Source organism: Thalassophryne amazonica, chromosome 5, assembly GCF_902500255.1.
Source record: "Thalassophryne amazonica chromosome 5, fThaAma1.1, whole genome shotgun sequence".
NCBI classification, from domain to species: Eukaryota; Metazoa; Chordata; class Actinopteri; order Batrachoidiformes; family Batrachoididae; genus Thalassophryne; species Thalassophryne amazonica.
The window spans coordinates 36,826,001-36,844,160 of NC_047107.1; the positions used below are offsets into that span (position 1 = coordinate 36,826,001).

The following is an 18,160-nucleotide window of genomic DNA, read 5'->3' on the forward strand; positions in this document are numbered from 1 at the left end:
TCAAGCTTATAGAGTCGTACTTTTGTTTTATTTTGCAATTTCAATATTGCATATTGCAATATTATAATTGCAATATTTCTCATTTTCTTTGTATCTAAGCGCAAACAGCAGAGTTCAGCAGTTAGCTGCTTTCAGCGTTCTGTGAAGCCATAGAACGCTGAAAGCAGATCAGAGTGGTTAGAGGTGTGCCCTGCTCTGATTTAAAGGGAAAAAAATCCTCCAGAAAAATGTTTCATAATCCAGATTTGCTTCTGTATCGGCAGATGCTGATATACTCAGAAGAAAAACCTCTGAGCCGGTGAGAGCGAGGGGGAGGGGAGCAGAGGAGAGAGAGGGAGAGGAGAGGAGGAGCCTCAGTGAATCAGTGAAAGTAAAAACTGACAATCAAATCAGTCCAGGTTCAGCTCTTGTTCAGACAAGGCAATTAGAGGTTATATTGTTTGTTTGCTTTTTTTAAATAATCCCACTCAAACATGTTGGAAAAAAACTGTCATGACAGAAAAACTCTGCCTGCTTCACAGGATTAAAAGGTACAGTGTGTCATTTTTTAAGAAGAGAGCAAACGCTATATGCCCATCAAATATTAATCTGTTTATTTTATTAACATAGACTTTGACAGAAACATTTAAAAAAGAACTTTGGTATTCCAAATATTACAACATATGACGTTTGTGAGAAAAGTATCATACCTTTTTATTTTTTTCAAAAACTACATGGATTTGATTCATATGTTTTTACGTCAGCCAAGCTTGAACCTTCGTGCGCATGCGTGAGTTTTTCCACGCCTGTCGGTTGCGTCATTCGCCTGTGAGCACGCCTTGCGGAAGGAGTGGTCCACCCCTCTCGTCGTTGTTTCATTGCGAGGAAATGGCGGAATGATTTGGGCTTTTTTTCCATCAGAATTTTTTCAGAAACTGTTAGAGACAGGCAACTGGAAACCATTCGAAAAATTTATCTGGCTTTCGGTGAAAATTTTACGGGCTTCACAGAGAAAAAGGAGTGTTACTACAGCTTTAAGGACGCCTCACAATGGCGCACGGTGCGCCGTGCTCCGAGCCGCCATCGAGAGGCAGAAAACACCACATCATTTCTAAATAGATGGCTGTGTGGAGCCGGGACCGTCGTGTGCAATTTCTGTGGTTATCACAAGAGCTGGACATCAGCCATTTTCCGGCAGATTTCACTTTTAACAAGAGAATTTGTCATGGAAATCCGCGCGGAGGCTTCGCGCGTCACGACCGATTCGCTGATCGAGCGAGACAAAGGAACACCTCCGTTTAGGAGTGCCAGGGGACAAGTTGGGACATGCCCAGCTCTCCACAATTTCTCTTATACTCACTGGGTTGGTAAGCATTGAAAGCCAAGATAGGCGTTGTGAGGCGTGCTCACAGGTGAATGACACAAGCGTGGAAAAACTCACGCATGCGCACGAAGGTTCAAGCTTGGCTGACGTAAAAACATATGAATCAAATCCATATAGTTTTTGAAAAAAATAAAAAGGTCCGTTACTTTTCTCACAGACCTCGTACAGGTTTTTTTTGTCTATTATTCTTTCTTTCAATGCATCTATAAAACCACTCAAAATTAGTTTAAATAGGGCTTGCCAAGAACATTTTAGAGGTATAAAACCTTATAGCTTTAGGGGGCTCTGCCCCTTTGAGCCCCGCCACGAGTCGCAATCACATAATTTACCTGGCACTAAAATGGTTCTAGCTAGAACCCTGTATCTCAGTGTCACCTCCAAGTCGTCCTATCTGTGCTGTCCCTGCGATTCATTTATTCCAAATCCTGTCCATCCAAGTCACTCAATAAAAAAAAACAAAGCCCATGACATCTTCAGCTCTGCCACCTCCAACTCTGCCTCCTGTCTTTTTGTTTGTGACACTGTCTCTAAACCGTACATCATAGCTGGTTTCACTACCATTTTGTAAATTTTCCCTTTCATGCTTGCAGATATCATTCGACCTCAAATCACTCTTGCCACCTGTCTCCACCCACTTCACCCTGTCTGCACTCTTCTTCACCTCTCTACCACACTCTCCATTACTTTGAATAGTTGACCCCAAGTATTTAAACTCATTTACCTTCACCACTTCTACTCCTTCCAACTTCACTATGGCGTGTTTTCACATGATGTCACAAACCCAGAAGTTGGCCATTTTGCTGATACTCCAGGGTCCATGCTGTTTATACCAGCATCTATTGTTAGCGTTCAAATGCTGTCATGGCGAATTACTGTGTTGTTGTTGGCTGCCACAACCGGTCAGATAGAGAGAGACGGAACTGCATTATTATGGACTGTCAAAGGTGACAAGGTATCTTGACAAAGCTTGTGAAAAACTGTGCGAGAATGTAAAAGAGGATGTTCTACAATATGAGCTCTTTAATAATTCATATTTGATCAGAGACAATTGAATTTTAAAATCTGAACATTGAACAATAAATTCTGAATGAAAACATCATGAATCAAAGATTTTTAAATTGTTTTAAACCTGTCTGGGCTCTCTAAAGCTGTTAATTAAGGATTGTTAATGGCGAGAGTGAGGCCAGAGGGTGAATGTCACGTCAAAGCACAAAGTCCCATATTTAAAATTTCGGGCCCCTTCACACATAACACGAAAGATGCAGAAACCTGAAAAAAATCCGTGAACCAAAAATGAAATGGGGAACCGCGAAACGCTCCACTTACTGTCGAGAGGGACGCACAGTCAGACAGGCATGCATGATACTGCGGCAAGCGGCCGCTTCAGCCCGTGGCAAAAGCAATATATGTTTTTATGTATTTCCATGTGAGGACAGCAGGTACACACATGCACCTCACGGCGTAGAGTTGGAAGGTCATGTCCTTCATAACACAGTACGTGTTCTTCAGCTGTGACATCCAGGTCCAGAGATCTCAACAGCTGCTGCTGTTTGGGGCCAAGCCCACCTGTTCATGCAGCGCACAGAACAAAGTTTCACTTTCTGTTTCTGTGCTCTGTGATCATTTGTTTTATTTATTTGTCATGTAATTGTGTATGTAGTTATTGTAGTAATTATTTATATACCTGTCCTGTCTGTGGTCTCTGTGTTTGTAACATGCCATGTGCACTGAGCCATTATTTCCTCATTTCCAGCTATCCAAGTGTGGCTGGGCAGCGATCACACATGCACGCTATATGTGTTGCAGGGGGTGGGGGGGGGTGCGAAAGACACGCACACCACATGTGTTGCACAGGGGGGAGCGGGGGCCACGACACTCACACACGTGTCATACACACGCATGCAACATGTGTTGAGGGGGGGAGCCATCACTCTGGCATGCCACATGTGTGCTGCTAGGTTACGCTACACTCGTGTGGCACTTAGACATATTTCACAGACAGCTCGAATGTGGTTGCCTGCGGTCTACTATTGTGCCGGGAGCGCGAATAGCCACGCCTTTTCTAAGTGCCCAGCGAGCGGTGTAAGATGTTCGTGTGTGGAATTTGGATGACACCTACTGAGAGAGGGGTACAATGGGCACTCGTGGGGCATTCGCTGTCTTTCGGCTGCTTGTGTGTGCGAACGGTTGTGGCGACAGCTGTACGAGACATTTGACGCAACTCTGGTTTTTCACAGGTGGCATACAATTCCTCCTTCATGTGCCAGTTGACTTCATTCGTGTTATGTGTGAAGGGGCCCTTCACAATGACCATTATTAAAACAAGTTAATTTTGGTATGAAAAATATTTAACATGCATTTTACCTGTATGTTTTGCAATGAAGCAAGAAACATTAAGTGGGAGAACAACAAAGATAATCCTTGCATTGTGGATGTGCTGATAATGTTACTTTTGCATTTGTCCTCCACAATCCATGGCATTTTATCTCACACCCAGCCACAAACAAACTAGTTACAGGCATCCAAGTTTTTTGTAGTTTTTCAAGTCCTCTGACGAGGCTAAGTGGAAACAATGAATAATTAATATATTATTATTAATAATGTCCATGTACATAACACCAGGCAGTGAACTCTCATTCTTCGACCACACATATGATGGCATTTCATCCGATCTTCACAAATAATTAATTTCATCTTCATGTCATAGTGATTGAGCTTCACTGCAGAATCCATCTTTACCTCATGGGTGTCTCACAAAGTTTTGCAATGTTTTCGTGAACTTTCGCCATTGGAGAGAGTAGAAGTATACTTCCGCTGTCTATTGTTTACCCGTGAATGCCACCTAGATGGCCAAAATGGTTCTGATGTCAGTAAAAACATTCTATTCCACCATTCTATGCTCCCTCCACATTCACACATGTAATTTGCCTTGCTCCTACTGACTTTCATTCCACTTCTCTCCAGAGCATATCTCCACCTCTCCAAACTAGTCTCAACCTGCTTTCTATGCTTACGACAGATCACAGTGTCATCTGCAAACACCATAGTCCATGGAGACTCCTCCCTGCTCTTGCCCTTCAACATGTCCATCACCACTGCAAACAAGAAAGGGCTCAAAGCCTATCCTTGACATAATCCCACATCCACTTTGAATGCATCTGTCATTCCTACTTTGCATCTCAGCCCTGTCACATTGTCCTTGTACATATCATGCAACAATACTTCCTTGCCAGCCCAGAATTCCTCATACAACATGACAGCTCTTTTCTTGGCACCCTGTCATGAGCTTTCTCATCATCCATTGTGATGTTTGACTGTGGACATTCTGATTTTCCAATTGACATTGCCCAACCCTACAGTGTGGCTTATATGAAATAGTCCTAGGGCTCCTCATTCTGTCAATTTGCATGCAGATGGGTGCCTTAAAAGAGTGGAAAGGGGTGTTTTAATGCAGTGGGAAACATTCCAATGATGATGAATGATGATTTTGTGCCTTATTTGTTATTATTATTATTATTATTATTATTAAATAGTTCTCTTGTGTCACATGAAAAAATAAATACATTTGGCATTATGTATCAGCCATTGGCTGCCTTTTGTCTTTACAAAAATTCAGCATCAGTCATTGAAAATCCCTTATTGGTCAAACACAAATATCAAGGAAAGAGATGACTGAGTTGATCTCATGATCTTCATGACAGTGAACTTTTTTTCTTCATTTAATAAATCATAAGTATTCAACAGCACCTTTGCTTGCACAAGATAATTAATATGGATTGGGAAGAGCTGTCTGTGTATTTTTTCATCTGTGTATTGGTAACATTCCATGTGATCACACCATATAATTTAGCATTGCCAAAGCCTCTGTTGTGTGCAGTATTGATAGCATTGTTCCATGGGGTCACCTTGAGTATGATTGGAGGAAGTAAGGGAGGAGGAAGAAGGTGGGAGTGTGTTGCTGTTCCCAAGGGAGCCTGTTGTGAGATTAGTGACTGTGTACGGTCAGAAAAGATGATGGAGCAAGAAATGAAACAGAGGTAATGGTGGATATAAATGACTGAGAGGTCTGTTGGGAGAGACACAATGGCTTATATCCATTTCTTAATCATCTTTCCTGTGTCATATCTTCATCAATCTTTAGCCCCTGAAGGCAGACAACAACACTTTGGGTGGTGGGTGTATGGAAATTTGGCATGCTACTGCTGCAATGATAATTATGAAAAGAAAAGAAAAAGTATCGGACTCTGTACTGATTTGTTGCTGTTCGGGGTGATTTGAGCTCACCTATAAAAATTCTATATGCATCTCGCAAGACATTCTGGAAACTCACTGCTTACAATATTAGAGAAAGACACACATATTAACACATTGACATTCAATAACGAACACACTCAGTTGTAGCAATGCTCATTTAACAGATGGCTCCCAGATGTGTGGTTAACATTTATAAGGGGAATGGCAGAGATCCATTCCAGCAAATAATTATCTTGCCATTTAGTGGCAAATATAACAAATGTAGAAAATGCATAAAATTACACAGGGTCAAGAAGCAAGTATTTTAAATTCTGGAAAAAGTGGTTTCACGGCAGCTTGTGGACTACCTTACGGAGATTAATCTTTTTGAGCCATTGCAGTCTGCTTTTAGAAGATATCATTCCACAGAGACAGCTCTCACTAAAGTGGTGAATGATCTTCTACTTGCAATGGATTCAGACACCACTACAGTTCTGGTGCTGTTAGATCTCAGTGTTGCATTTGATACTGTGGATCATCATATTCTACTCAATAGGCTGAAGAATCATTTTGGGATTACTAGGAGTGCCCTTGTGTGGTTGACTTCATACCTGACCAGTCATTCTCACTGCATTTTGTACAATAACCTATAACCTTAGTGACATGAAATTTGGGGTTCCACAGGGGTCCGTCTCAGGCCCTCTGCTTTTCTCCCTTTATGTAGCACCCCTTGGGTACATATTGTGACATTTTGGCGTTACCTTTCACTGCTATACTGATGATACTCAGTTATACATGCCAATAACTGCTGGTAATTTCATCCACATAAATCCTTAAAGATTGCCTTGCATCAATGAGAAGATGGATGTCTAGCAATTTCATACTTTTAAACTCTGATAAGACTGAAATGATGGTTCTTGGTCCAGGGAGACATCAGCATCAATTTGACCAGTTAATGCTTAGCCTAGGCTCGTGTGTCATACATCACACTGACAAATTGAGGAACCTTGGGGTAATTTTTTATCCTACATTGTCCTTTGACGTCCACATTAGAGATATTACAAGGAGTGTTTTCTTCCACCTGCGAAATATAGCGAAGATTCGTCCTATCCTGTCTATGGCTGATGCTGAGACCCTGATTCATGCGTTTGTCTCTTCTAGATTGGACTACTGCAATATTCTATTTTCTGGTTTACCGCAGTCCAACATTAGGGGTCTCCAACTGGTTCAAAATGCTGCTACCAGAGTTTTCCTGTATGTTCATTTTGTGAATTCATCCATCCATCCATCCATTTTCTTCCGCTTTATCCGGAGTCGGGTCACGGGGGCAGCAGCTCAAGCAAAGCCGCCCAGACCTCCCGATCCACACACACCTCCTCCAGCTCCTCCGGGGGAACCCCAAGGCGTTCCCAAGCCAGCCGAGAGATGTAGTCCCTCCAGCGTGTCCTGGGTCTTCCCCGGGGCCTCCTCCCAGTGGGACGTGCCCGGAACACCTCTCCAGCGAGGCGTCCAGGGGGCATCCGGAAAAGATACCCGAGCCACCTCAACTGACTCCTTTCGACGTGGAGGAGCAGCGGCTCGACTCCGAGCTCCCCCCGAGCTACCGAGCTCCTCACCCTATCTCTAAGGGAGCGTCCAGCCACCCTGCGGAGGAAACTCATCTCGGCCGCTTGTACTCGCGATCTCGTTCTTTCGGTCATGAGCCAAATCTCATGACCATAGGTGAGGATCGGAACGTAGATTGATCGGTAAATCGAGAGCTCTGCCCCCCTACTCAGCTCTCTCTTCACCACGACGGTCCGATACAGCGACCGCATCACTACAGATGCTGCACCGATCCATCTATCGATCTCACGCTCCATCCGTCCCTCACTCGTGAACAAGACCCCAAGATACTTAAACTCCTCCACTTGAGGCAAGGACACTCCACCGACCTGAAGAGGGCAAAGCACCTTTTTCCGGTCGAGAACCATGGCCTCGGATTTGGAGGTGCTGATTTTCATCCCGGATGCTTCACACTCGGCTGCAAACCGCCCCAGTGCACGCTGAAGGTCCTGATTTGACGAAGTCAACAGAACCACATCGTCCGCAAACAGCAGAGATGAGATTCTGTGGTTCCCAAACCAGACCCCTCTATTCTCATTTTGTGAATTGTTTTGTAATTTGTGTCTGTAGCATAGCCCAAGCAGAGGGTCACCCCTTTGAGTCTGGCCTGCTTGAGGTTTCTTCCTCAGAGGGAGTTTTTCCTTGCCACTGTTGCTCTGGAGGTTGGTAAGGTTAGACCTTACTTGTATAAAGCGCCTTGAGGCAACCTTGTTCTGATTTGGCGCTATATAAATGAAAATAAATTGAAATTAAATTGAATTGGGTGTTGTGAGTAGAATTTTGAAGGGAAAAATGAATTTACTCCATTTTGCAACAAGGCTGGAACATAACAAAATGTGGAAAAAGTGCTGTAAGAACTTTCCGGATGCACCGTATGTCACTCGCCATTTGTCAAAGTATATTTGTGGCAAGTGTGGTGCAATTCTACAGTACAAAAGTGTCTCTACCATTACTACTACTCCTACTACTAAAGTGCTCATTAGCCTATGTCACTCCCCATATGTCAAAGTATATGTGTGCCACATTTGGCTCAATTATGCGGCACAAAAAGGGTTTCTCCCATGTGGCGTACGTGCACGTGTGCCACTGGACAGCTTCGCTGAAAGTTTGCTGGCACTGGGCTATGCTGTCCCATGCATCAGATGGAGCCTTTCCAGGGAACTTTAATTTCGTTTTTCTTTTTTGCTCACTTCAGCAGCCCAACACAACTCTTGACACTGCAATGGTTGGATTATCACATGGGATTTTTTATTTTTTATTTTGGGTGAGAGTTTTTTAACCACAGGCTGCGGTGCTGGCTTCACATCCATGTCCGTGCTGTGAAACACTCCTGAACCACTGTTGGAGGTGAGATTCATGTTCATTGATGCTGTCACGGCCTGGCACAACAGTTCCATGTCATATCTCCTACAGAGTTAGTAGTTGATCTTATATTACAGTGTGAGATCCATTCAGCTCCAAGCCTGACACATGCAATGATGCGTTACTGCGCACCACGGAGAGGTGCAGCTGCCCGTGTAATATACAGATATGATGGAGATAATATTCACATTTACATCACCCATGGGAAGGAATGGACAAATATCTGCACTTTAAGGTCTATTGTGGATATAACAGCCTGTTCAGATTTGCGGCGGCGTGTGCACAGTAGCATACTGTGCACATGCCAAATGGGGTAGCTTATGGACCCTGGACAAAGATAAGATCAACTTTATTTATCCCAAAGGACATTATAAATAGCCCTTCTGCATGTTTTATTTAAAAAAAACATGGTAGCATGCTTTGTCTGGAGAAGTAAAATTATGTGTTTTCAGGCTGCTAGAAATTTTATTTTATTTATTTACTTATTTATTTTCCATTTATGAGGGTTTCGTGGCAGAGTGATTTATTCTGTTTGTTGAACAGACCAACATTGTCTTCTGAATGAGCCTGTTGCAGACACACACACACACAGAGAGAGAGAGAGAGAGAGAGAGAGAGAGAGAGAGAGAGAGAGAGAGAGAGAGAGAGAGACAGACAGCGAGCCAAAGATCATGTAGTACAGGGATTAAAACGAGGGGTGACATGCTGTAATTTCAAGAACTGTTCGAACAAAGTCTCTGACATTCCACCATTGATCTATTAATAGAAACATGATTCAAACTAGAAGCACTCGGAGAGCGCAAACCTCCGCCAAGGCCATAGAGTCACTGACATCACATGGAATACCCTTTGGCAAGGAGACTTTTTCCACGTCGTTTCATGCATCTACCGTCATGTTTCAGATTCAGTGTTTAACCCTCTGGGGTCCGAGGGCATTTTTTGGACACTTCACTCGCCTGGCATAAATGTTTTATTATTGCTGTTAACAGCTCTCCCTGCATCCCACAATCAAGTTTTATGTTTCTTTTTTCAGGACAACCTGTACTTTCAAAATATATATGCTATAGTTGTGTTTTATAAGTGCAATATAGGTTTACAATCAGAAATAAGAAAGGAAAAAGTAAAGAGGAATAATTTTCCACACACATTTATTCAAAACACACAGCAAACTATAATAAACAACTGTTTTGGCACTTTATAAAGGTAATTTGGGCTCTTGTGTGAAAGACTGTACAACAAAAAGGTTCAAACAATAAATCCAAATGCACATTTTGAACAATATATACAAAATGATCTATGCGTTGTGTTTGTCTTCATCTCAAAGCAATTTCTGTCTGCTATTTCACAAAGGTCACATCACAAACTTCTACTATGAAGTTGACTGTGTGTTTGTTCTCTCCTGCTCTGAAAGCAACATTCACACTTTGAGGCTCATTCAGTTTGAGGAGCGGCCCCTCCCCCTCGCTCCATTGATATGGTAAACAGTGCTTTACGCTGGAGCGAGAGAGCTTGCCACAGGCTTATCCAGTAACAATCAGGAAAACTAGTACAGCAATCCTGATACTCACACACTGTTTGAGCACATGAGATTGTATGAGAGGCTCTCCGTCTGCTCCATCTAATCACCTTCACTTTCGCTGTGCATAATGGTGCAGGGTGCATTGGAGCAGCCAGGGAGCTATTCAAACGGGCCAACTCGTAACACCTCACTCCTAAAAACAATATTTGGTGTGTCACGTGAGGTGAATCTGCCCTATGAATGGATTTTGGAAAGTCATGTGATGGCGAACTAATTCCGATTGGACTCACATTGCTCACGTCATCACACAGCTTCTATGAAGAGTACAAAGATGGTGGACGGTGGCTCAAAAGTCCACGGAGTTATCTTTTCAGCAAAAATGTAAGTTTCTATCTCATATCATTAAAAAATAATTTACAATTTAATAAAGCTTGGTCTCAGCCATTGTATACGACGGCATCAGCCCCAGAGGGTTAAACCCTTACATCTTCAGCAAATGTATTTATGAAGAGAAACTGCATGAACTACACTTCTTTTTTTTATTTCTAATAACAATGAGGAGAAACAAATGCTAAATTATTGTTGTGTCGTAACTTAATTTTTGTTCAGGCTTTGTGACCCGACTTCATGAAGTTAGATGCAAAAATGTTGAAATTGGCCCTATTCTGCAATGATAAAGAATCCTTTAAAAAATTACTGGATACGGATCGTGTAATGGATCATTTCCAAAATTTAATGACTTCTAAGTTTGGCCAAGATACACCCCTGCTAAAAATTTCATTGAAATCCCTTGAGGATTTTTTGAGTAATCTTGCTAACAAACCAACCAACCAACAAACAAATGGATGCGACCGAAAACGTAACCTCCTTGGAGGAGGTAAAAACAGAGTTGCACACTGCACGTCCATCAACTCAGGAGGGATAGGGTGTGCAACAGTATGGTTGCATTTTAAATTTCAAAATTCTCCACACATTCCTTGTTCAGGAGCAGTCATGACTGCAGGCAAGCCAGTCTAAAAACATATAGCCCTTATCTTGAAATTCTGTAGCCTGCAGAATGTGGCTTTGTATCATGTTTTTGAAAAATGCATTGACATCCCTGGAAAAGATGTTATCTTGATAACATTATGTTTTCCATTTCTTCTAAACAAGATCTGAAATATTGATTTGTCAGACCACATTACATGTGGGGGCCTCCCTTAGCATCAGTGCACTTGGCCCATTAATGTTCAGGCTCTCTGCTATCCCTTCAAGGAAGAGGGTCACATCTTGAGCCTCCAGATACTTTTGTTTCCGGGTGAAGCTTCAACATAGCAGATCAGTTGTTTCCATCTCACCCTGTCATCTGCATCTTCCTCTGTCACACCAACCACCTGCATGTCCTCCCTAAACACATTCCTAAACTATTTCAATCTCTCCTCTCCAACTTTGTCTCCAAACTGTCCTACCTGTGCTGTCCCTCTGATATTTTCGTTGCTAATCCTGTCCAGACTTGTCACTCCCAACAAAAATCGCTTCAGCTCTGCTGCAAATATAGGACTACTCCCCGACACACACTTTTTTTTTCCAGACATATTTCCGGGTTGGAGGGAGGGTGGGAGGGGCACTGTCTCATATTCCGGCCTAAAAAGAAATTCTATGTAAGCCCTGAAACCTGTTGGTGCCAGTGGTTATTTCCAGATTCCTATGTGTCAATTGGATGAGAGCCTTTGACTCTCCTTGGATAGGACACCAGTCTGAAGCAGGTTACTTTGACAGCCAAGGATGTGACACCTGGGTGGATTTGGACTTATCCAAGGACACAGCCATGAGCGGGTATCAAACCCCTGCCCATATATCGGTAGGCCAGCTCCTTATCCAGTGAGCTACAGTAGTGTTCAGAATAATAGTAGTGCTATGTGACTAAAAAGATTAATCCAGGTTTTGAGTATATTTCTTATTGTTACATGGGAAACAAGGTACCAGTAGATTCAGTAGATTCTCACAAATCCAACAAGACCAAGCATTCATGATATGCACACTCTTAAGGCTATGAAATTGGGCTATTAGTAAAAAAAAAGTAGAAAAGGGGGTTTTCACAATAATAGTAGCATCTGCTGTTGACACTACAAACTCAAAACTATTATGTTTAAACTGTTTTTTTTTTTTAGCAATCCTGTGAATCACTAAACTAGTATTTAGTTGTATAACCACAGTTTTTCATGATTTCTTCACATCTCCGAGGTATGGAGTCACCCAACTTGTGGCACCTTTCAGCTGTTATTCCACTCCAAGATTCTTTAACAACATTCCACAATTCATTCACATTTCTTGGTTTTACTTCAGAAACAGCTTTTTTGATGTCACCCCACAAGTTCTCAATTGGATTTAGGTCCGGGGATTGGGCAGGCCACTCCAAAACATTAATTTTGTTGGTTTGGAACCAAGATTTTGCTCGGTTACTAGTGTGCTTGGGGTCATTGTCTTGTTGAAACACCCATTTCAAGGGCATGTCCTCTTCAGCATAAGGCAACATGACCTCTTCAAGTATTTTGACATATCCAAACTGATCCATGATACCTGGTATGCGATATATAGGCCCAACACCATAGTAGGAGAAACATGCCCATATCATGATGCTTGCACCACCATGCTTCACTGTCTTCACTGTGAACTGTGGCTTGAATTCAGAGTTTGGGGGTCGTTTCACAAACTGTCTGCGGCCCTTGGACCCAAAAAGAACAATTTTACTCTCATCAGTCCACAAAATATTCCTCCATTTCTCTTTAGGCCAGTTGAAGTGTTCCTTGGCAAATTGTAACCTCTACTGCACATGTCATTTAGTTAACAGAGGGACTTTGCAGGGGATTCTTGCAAATAAATTAGCTTCACACAGGCATCTTCTAACTGTCACAGCACTTACAGGTAACTCCAGACTGTTTTTAATCATCCTGGAGCTGATCAATGGGTGAGCCTTTGCCATTCTGGTTATTCTTCTATCCATTTTGATGGTTGTTTTCCGTTTTCTTCCACGCGTCTCTGTTGTTTTTTTTTTTTTTTTGTCCATTTTAAAGCATTGGAGATCGTTGTTGATGAACAGCCTATCATTTTTTGCACCTGCGTATAAGTTTTCCCCTCTCCAATCAACTTTTTAATCAAACTACGATGTTCTTCTGAACAATGTCTTGAACGTCCCATTTTCCTCAGGCTTTCAAAGAGAAAAGCATGTTCAACAGGTGCTGGCTTCATCCTTACATAGGGGACACCTGATTCACACCTGTTTGTTCCACAAAATTGGCGAACTCACTGACTGAATGCCACACTACTATTATTGTGAACACCCCCTTTTCTACTTTTTTTTACTAATAGCCCAATTTCATAGCCTTAAGAGTGTGCATATCATGCTTGGTCTTGTTGGATTTGTGAGAATCTACTGAATCTACTGGTACCTTGTTTCCCATGTAACAACAAGAAATATACTCAAAACCTGAATTAATCTTTTTAGTCACATAGCACTACTATTATTCTGAACACTACCTGCTCTACATATTTGGGCCAATATGGCAGTTATACTGAAATATGTTTTACCCATCCACAAATGATTGCAGCACAAGCCAAAATATCACCAGGCCTGCATATGCTTAATAAGCCATGGTAATGCACATTGTTCATAATAGATGAAAGTTAAATTTCTTTTTAGCCTCTATATTAAGGAAAGATAGGTTATTGAGATGGGGACAGTGGGAGAAACAAGGTTTTCCTTTTACAATGAAAGCACTGCTTAAAGGTCAAAGGGTAGAGATTCCTTACACGGGACTGACACTGTTTGGGGGGAGGTGGCAAATGAGATGGACTACAGGCAAGAGATGGGTACATGGATTGAAGGATTAATGAGATAGCTTCTCAAGGATTCAACACACGTATTCTCCTTTACACAGCTCCCACAAGGTGTCCTTCACATGTGTATGTGTTGCCACACATGTTAACACCCGCATGTGCATGTGCCTGTTGTAACAGAGCTAATCCAGAACAGCTGCTTTCAGAATTTCTTCATCATCCACCCCATAGGTAGTTGATTTTACCAGTAATGGCGGTAACGCGTTACTTAATAACGCATTACTCTAATCTGACCGCTTTTTTCAGTAATGAGTAATATAACACGTTATTCTTTCCACATCAGTAATCATATTAAAGTTACTTCTCTAAGACACTGTTAGTTCCTATTTTTTTATTTTATTTATTTATTTATTGTATTATGAGTCAATCGCAGCATTAAAACTGGCATGTGCAGGGGGAGGTCAGGGTTCGACTGAACCCCCCACTTCGTCCACTTTCAGCGTGCTGCAAGCTGTTCATCTACGGTTTTGTGCAGCAGCTCTGAGTTGAAAAAAACAGTTGTCATCTCTCAACCTGCAATGAGCTTTACAAAGATATTTTTACACTTTTTTTTTCTTTAAAAGGCTGAGCCACTCTGTGTTTCCTCGCTAAAAACAGCTGATCCGTGAAGCATTAACAACAAATACTAATATTTTTATAGCACCCAAATGCACCTAAAGTCTCTTTCTGAGGACAGCATGATATAAAAAGTGCTGATAAAACTTTCTTACCTATCATTCTGGTTGTGTTTTCTGCATAAATACATTATTATTATTATTATTATTATCCATTTTTTCTTCTTAGACAGCAAACCAGGGGTGAATCCAGACAGAAAAGGGGCATGGGGGAGACGCCACAACACCCTGAGATTAAAGTCCACTTTTGAAGACATTTTTTCATACTACTTATAATAATAATAATAATTTCAACAACTAAAATGTTTAGAAATAATTTAAATGTTCAAAAAATGTTAGAAAGAATTACTAATCTACATTGTTTATAAATGTAAGTTTTGCCATTACAGTGCTGTCATCATTTACATATGACGTCAGGAATGATGTCTTTATTTTACTTTTTATAAAACAAGTATTTATGTTCATTGAAGTCAAGAAAGGGTGACTATAAAGTGAGTATTTGCTGGGGAAAGTGTAATGCACGGACCCACAACAGGGGGCGCAAATGAATGGTCAATAGATAATCCAATAAATACAATTTATTGCGGCAAAAGTGCACAACAGGTCAAATACTGCTTTTAGACATTCAGTCACAAGATACAATAAGTGACGTGTGGGCAGGCCCGAGGGTAGGAGACGCCTATCCAGAGAAGAGCCGGGGCCCACAAGGTTCCGCCGCCAATGAAGACCTGCAGTATACTGAAGACGCCAAGTCCCGAGTCTCCAGGTGGCCTCTGCTTCCAGCTGTCAGATCCGGTACTGCTGGCAGGAACAAAAACAGGTTAAGGGTGGGTGTGTGGGCACTCAGTAAGCAGTCAGCAAAAATATGTTCTCACTGTAGTAGGGTGGGAAAAACACCTCCACCACCTACACAGGAAACACAGTTCGTGTAGAGCCTGAAAAGTACTACTTAGCCGGTTTGGAGTGAGGGGTGAAGACGTCACTCCTCCACTAACCACAAACCCAGCTCCCAGCTGGCAGTAGTAGACAGGAACTCCTGCAACACTCAGAAAAAGAGAACATGTGCGTACGGCACAGTCAAACGGCTGAGAGGTTACCTGAGAGGTAAGCTGATATCTCGGCAGAGATGTGGTGTCTCCTCCAGTCTTTTATGGGATGGGATGGTGATGAGATGATTACTGACAGCTGTTAGTCCTGGCTCCTGGGTGGTGACTGCGCCCTCTGGTGCCTGAAACCCGACAACAGGCAGGGCGCCCTCTGGCGTTGGCCAGCAGTACCTCCTCTTCGGGCGGCCCACACAACAGTATTGGCAAAACGGGTTATCATTTTCATGTTAAGGTGGCAGGGAGGGGTTGTTGGCACTGCAGCTGCTGAAAGTAACGTATAAAGTAACTAGTAATTTAACTTAGTTACTTTTAAAACTGGGTAACCAGTAAAGTAACTAAGTTACTTTTTCAAGGAGTAATCCGTAATTGGATTACTTTTTCAAAGTAACTGTGGCAACACGGGATTTTACACAGAATTATCTTAAAGATATCTGAGGCTATGCAGATTCTCACTCCTAACTCATCACATTTTGACATTCGGTCAGTGGCCGTTTTGTGTCACTATGTGACGAGTTAGGTGGAGTTTTTTTTTTTGTCCACAGCACCGTCAATTCTTTCTGATAACAGACAGAACTACCTGCTTCACTTGCACATTGTCAATGAACATTCATCTATGTTTGGGTTATGGTTATGGTTAACATTTCTCCACATGTCAGATAGTGACATAAAGGTTCTTCCCAACTTGTCACATATTGGGAACATTCATATCTCTTGGAGTTATAGTTATAGCTCTGGTTACTCTTATGGTTATGGTTATCATTTGCATTTCCCAGCGCATCACATAGTGTTGCAAAAGCATTTCTCAACTTGTCACTTACTTATCAATGGCGTTCAGTCAAATTGAACTGCTTGGGTTCAAATGTGATGAATTGGGTGTCAGACTGAGTTGGCAGAAAGGGATCTGAACTGTATATACAACCCCTGGCAATAATTATGGAATCACCGGCCTCAGAGGATGTTCATTCAGTTGTTTAATTTTGTAGAAAAAAGCAGATCACAGACATGACACAAAACTAAAGTCATTTCAAATGGCAACTTTCTGGCTTTAAGAAACACTATAAGAAATCATGGAAAAAACTTTGTGGCAGTCAGTAACGGTTACTTTTTTAGACCAAGCAGAGGGAAAAAAAAATATGGAATCACTCAATTCTGAGGAATAAATTATGGAATCACCCTGTAAATTTTCATCCCCAAAACTAACACCTGCATCAAATCAGATCTGCTCGTTAGTCTGCATCTAAAAAGGAGTGATCACACCTTGGAGAGCTGTTGCGCCAAGTGGACTGACATGAATCATGGCTCCAACATGAGAGATGTCAATTGAAACAAAGGAGAGGATTATCAAACTCTTAAAAGAGGGTAAATTATCACACAATGTTGCAAAGATGTTGGTTGTTCACAGTCAGCTGTGTCTAAACTCTGGACCAAATACAAACAACATGGGAAGGTTGTTAAAGGCAAACATACTGGTAGACCAAGGAAAACATCAAAGCGTCAAGACAGAAAACTTAAAGCAATATGTCTCAAAAATCGAAAATGCACAACAAAACAAATGAGGAACGAATGGGAGGAAACTGGAGTCAACGTCTGTGACGGAACTGTAAGAAACCGCCTAAAGGAAATGGGATTTACATACAGAAAAACTAAACGAAAGCCATCATTAACACCTAAACAGAAAAAAACAAGGTTACAATGGGCTAAGGAAAAGCAATTGTGGACTGTGGATGACTGGATGAAAGTCGTATTCAGTGATGAATCTCGAATCTGCATTGGGCAAGGTGATGATGCTGGAACTTTTGTTTGGTGCCGTTCCAATGAGATTTATAAAGATGACTGCCTGAAGAGAACATGTAAATTTCCACAGTCATTGATGATATGGGGCTGCATGTCAGGTAAAGGCACTGGGGAGATGGCTGTCATTACATCATCAATAAATGCACAAGTTTACGTTGATATTTTGGCCACTTTTCTTATCCCATCAATTGAAAGGATGTTTGGGGATGATTAAATCATTTTTCAAGATGATAATGCATCTTGCCATAGAGCAAAAACTGTGAAAACATTCTTTGCAAAAAGACACATAGGGTCAATGTCATGGCCTGCAAATAGTCCGGATCTTAATCCAATTGAAAATCTTTGGTGGAAGTTGAAGAAAATGGTCCATGACAAGGCTCCAACCTGCAAAGCTGATCTGGCAACAGCAATCAGAGAAAGTTGGAGCCAGATTGATGAAGAGTACTGTTTGTCACTCATTAAGTCCATGCCTCAGAGACTGCAAGCTGTTATAAAAGCCAGAAGTGGTGCAACAAAATACTAGTGATGTGTTGGAGCGTTCTTTTGTTTTTCATGATTCCATAATTTTTTCCTCAGAATTGAGTGATTCTATATTTTTTTCCCTCTGCTTGGTCTAAAAAAGTAACCATTACTGACTGCCACATTTTTTTTTTCTTGATTTCTTATAGTGTTTCTTAAAGCCAGAAAG

General features: G+C 41.7%; 1 protein-coding gene across 6 annotated transcripts in view; it reads left to right on the top strand.

Annotated features, from left to right (window-relative positions):
* trpm3 (transient receptor potential cation channel, subfamily M, member 3) overlaps positions 1–18,160 on the top strand; it is a 746,932-nt gene that overhangs the window by 579,695 nt on the left and 149,077 nt on the right. The window lies entirely within an intron of this gene.